General features: G+C 36.4%; 1 pseudogene; it reads right to left on the bottom strand.

The window, feature by feature from the left end:
* Positions 1-317: 317 nt before the first annotated feature.
* The window catches only part of LOC131813604 (nucleophosmin-like), a 56702-nt pseudogene continuing 47997 nt past the window's right edge, over positions 318-9022 (bottom strand).

Here is a 9022-nt window from a genome sequence, read left to right as displayed (position 1 = left end):
GTTGTAAATGAAAAGGTTCTGGAAATCTGTTGAACAATAATGTGAATATACATTTTTTTTAACTTTATTAAAATACTGAGTTTATTTCACATGTATATTTTTATCTCCACACTTCCATTTGTCCGACCACCACTACTACTATATCTTATCATGACATTCCATACATACTTAAAACCAAGCAAAGGGTGGAGTTCCATCCTTAAAAACTAAACAGGCATTTTGGAAAACACATTCTTGGTAATGGAACCTAGACAACATTTATCAGACACGGGAGGGAAAGTTCTCACTCTGCTATAGGGATAGCCAGATATCAACTATTATACAATGAAAGGAGACTGAAATTTTAACAGACTGTTTAAACTGTTTTCTTTAAGAGACTTCCTCCACTGCCAGAGATCTTCAGTAGCCTCTTAATTAGTTATCTGGAAGCGATTATCCATATAATTGATGAACTTGGCTTCCACTATGGGAAGAGAACCACTTTTTTCTATACTTGCTTACCTTTTTGCCTTAATGTCTTCTACAGAACTAGGTCCTATGATGTTTTGGGAGCTTTTCCTGTTTTTTGAAATATTCCTGACCTTTCAGTCTTGGTGTTGATGATTTTGAGTTTTTTCCATTCAGGTTTGGTTTTTGTATTTTTATCTGGATTTTCCCCCCTAGATTTTTCTGGATCTTTTCTTTCTGGATATTGTATTTTTATCTGGATTAACATGTATAGATTTCTTTACTGGAGGCTTTACTTCAGCTTCCTTCTCACATCATCTTCAGGAGCAGCAAGTTTTACGTTTTTCTGTGGAAACTTGCTACCACTACCAGGAACATAACACTTTCCAGATCTACTAATGAGTTTTACATCGTTTGCCTTCTGACTCCACATCTTCTTCCAGAGCTACTAAGCTGTGTAAATACGCTCAGGCCCTGAACCACATCTCAGCTATAAAACCACACATGGTGTTATTTCAAAGCCCCCAAGGGAAACTGTTGGCTATACAGACATTTTTAGAGTTGTCAGTGTGACTTTAATTGGACTGATTACATAATTCATTGCCTCTGCTTCAACAATGTGTAATTCATCCTTTGCACCAGCTCCTAATTTTCAACATTATCCACCTTAAAGTGGTAATTTTTTGTCAGCCTTAGTTCACAACCAAAAAGATAGTTCTGGAGCCTCCAGGGACCTAATGTCTATGTGCATCAAATCTTCCACACTTCAGTGGGAGAGAGGGCAGATGGAGATAAATGACTACTGTTCCATAAACAGCCATGCCGGATGGAATCACACCAGCACCTAATGTGAATATACTTAACACTACTGAACTGTATATTTAAAAAGGGGTAAGGTAATAAATATTATATATTCTTTGCTGTAATTTTTTTAATTGACAAGCAGTGAATAAGCATTTATCAAAATCATGTATGTAAATTTTCAGTACTCACATGAAAGAAAATGCTCAACATCACTAATCTTTAAGAAATACAAATCGAGCCACAATGAGATACCACTTTATACTCACTAGAATGACTAATATTAAAAAAAAAAAAAAAGTAACAAGTTAGGTAAAGATGTAGAAAATTGGAAACTCATGCACTGTTATTAGTGGGACCGTGAAATGGTGCAAATTGTGGAAAATAGTATGATGGTCCTCAAAAAAATTAAAATGTAATTGGTCATTTGATCCATCAATTTCACTTTGGGGCATATACCCCAAAATTGAAAACAGGAACTTATGCAGATATTTTTAGAACTGTAGTCATAACAGCACTATTCACAAAAGTCAAAAAGGGGAAAGGAAACAACTCAAGTGTCCACTGAATGATGAATGAATAAACAAAATGTGGTATGTACTCTCAATGGAGTATTATTCAGTCTTAAAAATAAAGGAAATTGTAACACATGGATAAACCTTGAAGACTTAAAATAAGTGAAGTAACTCAGCCACAAAAAGAAACATCATATGATTTTCCTTGTAGGGGTTCTTAGAGTGGTCAAATTCATAGATACAAAAAGTAGAATAGAAGTTACTATGGGCTAAATGGAAAGGGGAATAACAAGTTAATGCTTAAAGGATACAGAGTTTCTATGTGGGATGATAAAAATTATTGAAAAAGATAATGGTAAAGGTCACACAACATTGTTCATGTGCTTAGTATTACTAAATTTTATACTTATAGATAGTTAAAATGGTGGATATTATGTTATTTTACCGCAATTAAAAAATGGAAACAGGGGGTGCCTGGACAGCTCAGTTGGTTAAGCATCTGCATTTGGCTTAGATCATGATCTCAAGGTCCTTGGAGGGAGCCCCCCATCGGGATTTCTGCTCAGTGGGAAGTCTGCTTCTCCCTCTCCCTTTACCCCTCCCCCATGCTCTTGCTTTCTTTCTTGCTCTATTTTTTAAATAAAAAATTAAATCTCTGAGAAAATGGAAATGAATATGAGTTTATTATGGGAGCTTTTTATAACAGGACTGTAGAAGGTATTTATACTTAAGCTAAATGGGAAACATTTTAAAAGAGAGGAAAATAATTAATAAGGAAATTTATGTGGGGAAGGAAATTGTGTAACAAAATAGTGATAAGTGTGACTTGAAATATCTGAGGAGTGTCAGAATAAAGTATGGAATAAATTCTAGAGATAATGAGAGCAGCCACATAGTTTCAATCATTGGATAGAATGTTTGCTCACAATAGTACATTTATTTGTTTGCTTGATATTGTCCTTTAGATTTGCATAAATGTTTTCTACACTATATGCTTTAGTATATTTGATAATAAGGTATATCTTCAGTAAATATTTAGAAACCATTTCCTTCTTTCTTTCCTTCCTTCCTTCCTTCCTTCATTCTTAGTTTTGATAATATTTCTCCACTTCTCTGGCTTCAGAATCAGTAATCAGCAATCATGGCAGAGATACTTGATATTCAGAGGACAGGGTCTTTTTTTGCCCACCCTGAATCCCCCAAACTATGTAGCCAAGCTGCTTCTGGAACACTTGCTGAGCTGCTACTATGGCCAGAGGGCTTCAGGATAGTAGATGCTACTGTGCTAAAAGCTGAAATTGACTGAAATTAACTTGTTTACTATAAAAGCTTTCTTCTTGAAATTGTAAGCCTTCAATAGACTTAGGTTCTAATATAGTTACAATAGGCAGATTCAGCCACTGCAATTTTATCTCAGTAGGGAGACACATTCCTGGTGCTTCCTACTATGCCATTGTCACAGATAAGATATATACATACACAAACACACATATACACACATACATATATGTGTGTGCATATATACATATATGTATCCATATATGGCATAATGTATGCATTTTATGTATGTATATAAGATAATATCTTTAAACTTTTAAATCTAATTTAGAGAGTGAGGGGAAATTTAGAGGAATATAATGTAGATCTTAAAATTTCTTGAAATATTAAGTCAATCGAGTACATTCTATATGTGGAATACACATTTTCTAACAACTAGAAGAAATGAGAAAATTTGGCAATATGTTGATGAATTTAGGTCATGAAAATCCAGGATTACTCTTTATTAAATATCTGAACTTGTGTTTGTATGTGTGTATAACCCTATGATTATGTATTGTTCTAATCAAGTTGATAAAAGAGGAGGCACCTAACTCTACTAACAAATGGAGATCATTTTATGATGCATTTTTGTTTTTGTCCTTGGGGAGTGTGATGGTATAATTCCCCATACTGAATTTCCAACTTCCATATAAATTTCCTTATTATTGCTAGATAACTTTTATTGTTGCTTTCCCTCTTTTTTGAGTATTTATTTTACACTAACATTTTTACTGCATATTAAATGACTATCAACACATAGGTCAGTTAAAAATGTCCATAGAGCACAGAATATGCTGCTAGAAAATATTTTGGAGATGTGCCTAGTCACTATTTACATTGGCACTTGCAGTCTGCAGTATAATCAAAATGAGTTAATGTAATGTTGTACTCAGTAAGCAGGTGGCTTAATTTTGCAGGAATTAAGCAGTCAGTGAAATAGGGAATTTGAATTTGGTCCATAAGCACAGGAGTTGCTTTAGTTAACAATGTTGCCAAACTTGGAAAGGACAGCAGGATGTGTTTGTGAGTGTGTGTGTGTGTGTGCATAAATGAAAGGTAATAGAATATGAATATGAACTTGTTAGAAAATCAATATTGGAGGGGTGCCTGGGTGGCTCAGTGGGTTAAGCCTCTGTCTTCCGTTCAGGATCCTGGGATTGAGCCCTGCATTAGGCTCTCTGCTCAGCGGGGAGCCTGCTTCCCCCTTTCTCTCTGCCTGCCTTTCTGCCTACTTGTGATCTCTCTCTCCCTGTCAAATAAAAAAAAAAATCAATATTGAAAAACAGACCACATCTTGGTGACTCAAAGAAATGCTAATACTATGAAATTTATTTCTTCCAACAAATGAAACAAGGTGAAAAATTCAAAAATGTTTTAAGTATATTCATATATTTTATATATTATAGTAAAGGTATATCTCAACAAGTTGACTTTATTATAAATTATTAAATTATTATATATATTAAATTAAATTATTATATTATAAATAGTATACATTAAACTGATGCTTAAATGCATAATAAAATGTGTACTTTATATGCCTTATTTATATTTTTTCAACATCTTTATAAAATACTAATTTTTAATTTACTATGGGGAGAGTACAATGTATTTAGTCAAAGCAATGTAGTCAAAATTAAGCATCTAATAAGCTTCCAGCTAGGATTTCAAGGCAGTCTTTCTTTCTGATACCAAGGTTCTGTGCTCAAAAAGTTGCCAATTTTCCCACTTACTTTAAGGAATGAGCATCAAGGGGATGGATAAAGGTTGAAGAGGGCAGTGCTTACTCCTCTTTTGATCTGAAAGAATTTGCTGAAGTAACTTTTACATTTAGAAGAAAAGGAACATTATATTTCTAAGCCAGATGGGAGGGAACAATAGAAAATATTGTGAACAGAGAAATTATTATGAGCAGAGATACACTGGCTGATAATATTTTAGGAGACATGCCACACAGTCCAAATACATTTTGTATGTAATTTATAATCAGACTGTTAAGGGCTTTCATTGAGCTTGTAAGAAGAAAGTTGAATTGTAAGATGAAATTACAAGGGATTAAGAGAATGAAAATAGACTCCCCATTATAATTATATATATGTGTATATGTCCATAGTATATATTTGATTTGTTTACCCCACAAGATTTCAGTTACATTAGATTCAAGCAATTGCATTAATTTGGATGTTAAGTTAAGGGCTGTTTTGAGACTTTTGTTAATTCACATATATGTTTTTTCTCCTCCACATCTTTAACAATGACAAGACCCATCTATCCTATGGTTTATGGCACTATGATCCAAATTGTTCTTTTAATTCTACATCTTGAGGCACCTTGTTGGCTCAGTGGGTTAAAGCCTCTGCTTTCTGCTCGGGTCCTGGTCCAAGGGTCCTGGGATGGAGCCCCACATTGGGCTCTCTGCACAGCAGGGACCCTGCTTCCCCCTCTCTCTGTCTCTGCCTGCCTCTCTGTCTATTTGTGGTCTCTGTCTGTCAAATAAATAAATAAAATCTTTTAAAAAAATTCTACATCTCAATCATTTTTATGATTTCTTGTGTTCTAGAAGGAACTAAAATGAAAATCCAGCAAGTTAAAAAGATGAAAGTCTTTTGAGTCAGAATTTTTTATGATTCCTGCCTAAGCCCATACGTTGAACAAGATAATTAACTCTCCAAACTACCAATTTTTAAAATCTACCAAATTATGAGGAACCTAGTTCTAATGATATTGCTATAAGAAAAATTTAAGAAGGAGAACACACAGCAGTATGTGATCAAGGATTATTAGTGGTTTTTTTTTTTTTTTTTTTTTTTTTTTTAAGGATTATTAGTTTCGGTCTTTTCACCATGTCTACTCCTGCTCATTACTTTGAACTAGGATCAATAGTCATTGACTTTGGTCTAGAACATATACTACATGTAGCAGCTTAATTTGGGTTTGATATAGATAGTCAAGGCCAAATATGAGGTTTTGTTAGATCAAGATCATGAACAGAGCTTGAATTATTATTTTAAGCCTCCCCCATCATTGATAATATAGTTAATGGGGTTTCAGAAGGCATAGTGATCATCAACGTACAGTTTGATAGTAATATCAAAATGTTTCAGTTGTATTCTCAATTTTCAGTTCCTTTCAGATTCTCCAAAACCAGTCTTTGAAAAAGAATAGGGCTTTAGCTTCTCAAACTATACTGAATACTGAAATCATGTAGAGAACTTCTAAAACAGATGACAAGGTAATCGCCCATATCAAGTCTGTAAATCTGCAGATAAAAGCAAAAAATAAATATCAATATATTTTTATTTTTTTTTTAAAGATTTTATTTATTTATTTGACAGAGAGAAATTACAAGTACATTGAGAGGCAAGCAGAGAGAGAGAGAAGGAAGCAGGCTCCCTGCTGAGCAGAGAGCCCGATGCGGGACTCGATCCCAGGACCCTGAGATCATGACCTGAGCCGAAGGCAGCGGCTTAACCCACTGAGCCACCCAGGCGCCCCTCAATATATTTTTAAAGATTTTATTTATTTATTTGAGAGAGTAAGAGCACACAAGTGAGGGCAGGACCAGAAGAAGAAGCAGACTGCTTATAGGGAGCCTGACACAAGGCTAGATCCCAGGACCCTGAGATCATGAATTGAGCTGAGGGCAGATGCTTAACTCACTAAGCCCCCAGGAGCCCCTCAGTATTTTAGAGACCCATCTCTCTCTCTTCCCCCTGGTGATTCTACTGTACAGCAAAGTTTAAGAATCACTGGCCTTGGATTATGTTCTCTTTCAATTTGAGGTTCAAACTAAAATTTTTATATGTAGCCTGAAAACCAAATTAAATTAAATTTAGTCAAGTAATAAAATAAATAAAAACAATTTAGTTATATACTTTTAATTATCAGCTGGTGATAAAGATTATAAATTGTCTTCAAATATTTGCAAGTATGATTTTTCATTGTCTACTGTGTGAAATGACATAAAACTGCATTTCTGTAGTTATAAACACAAGTTTTTAGCTTTCAGGGTTTGGATTCAAAAGAGGATGAGTCACAAGTGGCAGAAATACAATGTTGGGCAGTCTATCTAAAAGTAGATATCTAAGGATTCTCTCCCTGTCAGTTTTCTTATTGAAAATGCAGTGTTGGAGGAGGAGTCAAGATGGCGGAGAAGTAGCAGGCTGAGAAGACTTCAGCTAGCCGGAGATCAGCTAGATAGCTTATCTAAAGATTGCAAACACCAGAAAATCCATCGGCAGATCGAAGAGAAGAAGAACAGCAATTCTGGAAACAGAAAAACAACCACTTTCTGAAAGGTAGGACCGATGGAGAAGTGAATCCAAAGTGACGGGAGATAGACCCCGGGGGGAGGGGCCGGCTCCCGGCAAGCGGCAGAGCACCGGCGCACAAAATCAGGACTTTTAAAAGTAAGTTCCGCTGAGGGACATCACTCCAGAGGCTACCCGGGGCAAAGCCCACACAGGGTCAGCGTGGCCTCAGGTCCCACAGGGTCACAGAAGGATCGGGGGTGTCTGAGTGTCGCAGAGCTTGCGGGGGTATTGGAACGGGAAAGCCGGCTACAGAGACAGAGCCGAGAGTAAGATCCCAGCTGGAGGTGACCTTGAACCGGTCGCAGGCTCAGTGAGATCGGAGCGCGGCCGGAGGTCAGGCAGACGGGAGTGACTGGGCGCTGTTCTCTGAGGGCGCACTGAGGAGTGCGGCCCTGGGCTCTCGGCTCCTCCAGGCTGGAGACCAGGAGGCCGCCATTTGTATTCCCGTCCTCCGGAACTCTATGGAAAGTGCTCAGGGAACAAAAGCTCCTGAAAGCAAACCCGAGCGGATTACTCACCCTGGCCCCGGGTAAGGGCGGTGAAATTCCACCTGGGGCAAAGACACTTGAGAATCACCACAACAGGCCCCTCCCCCAGAAGATCAACAAGAAATCCAGCCAAGACCAAGTTCACCTACCAAGGAGTGCGGCTTCAATACCAAAGAGAGCAGCAGAATTCCAGAGGAGGAGAAAGCAAAGCACGGAACTCATGGCTTTTTCCCTGTGATTTTTTTTTTAGTCTTACAGTTAATTTAATTTTTTTCTTTTTAATTTTTTGGTTTTTTTTCTGACCTTCGGGTAAAAATTTTTTTTTAACTGTTACCTTTTTCTTTTTTAACGATTTTTTACTAGTTTATCTAATATATATATTTTTTATTTTTTATATTATTCTTAGGTGTTTTCTTTTTTTAAATTCTTTTCTTTTCTTTTTTTTCTTTTCTTTTTTTTTTTTTTCTTTCTTCCTTTTTGAAGATCTTTTTATCCCCTTTCTACCCCCTCACGATTTTGGATCTCTTCTAATTTGATTAAAGCATATTTTCCTGGGGTTGTTGCCACCCTTTTAGTATTTTACTTGCCCCTTCATATACTCTGATCTGGACAAAATGACAAGACAGAAAAATTCAACACAAAAAAAAAGAACAAGAGGCAGTACCGAAGACTAGGGACCTAATCAATACAGACATTGGTAATATGTCAGATCTAGAGTTCAGAATGACAATTCTCAAGGTTCTAGCCGGGCTCGAAAAAGGCATGGAAGATATTAGAGAAACCCTCTCGAGAGATATAAAAGCCCTTTCTGGAGAAATAGAAGAACTAAAATCTAACCAAGTTGAAATCAAAAAAGCTATTAATGAGGTGCAATCAAAAATGGAGGCTCTCACTGCTAGGATAAATGAGGCAGAAGAAAGAATTAGTGATATAGAAGACCAAATGACAGAGAATAAAGAAGCTGAGCAAAAGAGGGACAAACAGCTACTGGACCACGAGGGGAGAATTCGAGAGATAAGTGACACCATGAGACGAAACAACATTGGAATAATTGGGATTCCAGAAGAAGAAGAAAGAGAGAGGGGAGCAGAAGGTATACTGGAGAGAATTATTGGGGAAAATTTCCCCAATATGGCAA

This window comes from Mustela lutreola, chromosome 13 (genome assembly GCF_030435805.1).
Source record: "Mustela lutreola isolate mMusLut2 chromosome 13, mMusLut2.pri, whole genome shotgun sequence".
Lineage (NCBI taxonomy): Eukaryota > Metazoa > Chordata > Mammalia > Carnivora > Mustelidae > Mustela > Mustela lutreola.
This window is presented reverse-complemented; position numbering and strand designations above follow the sequence as displayed.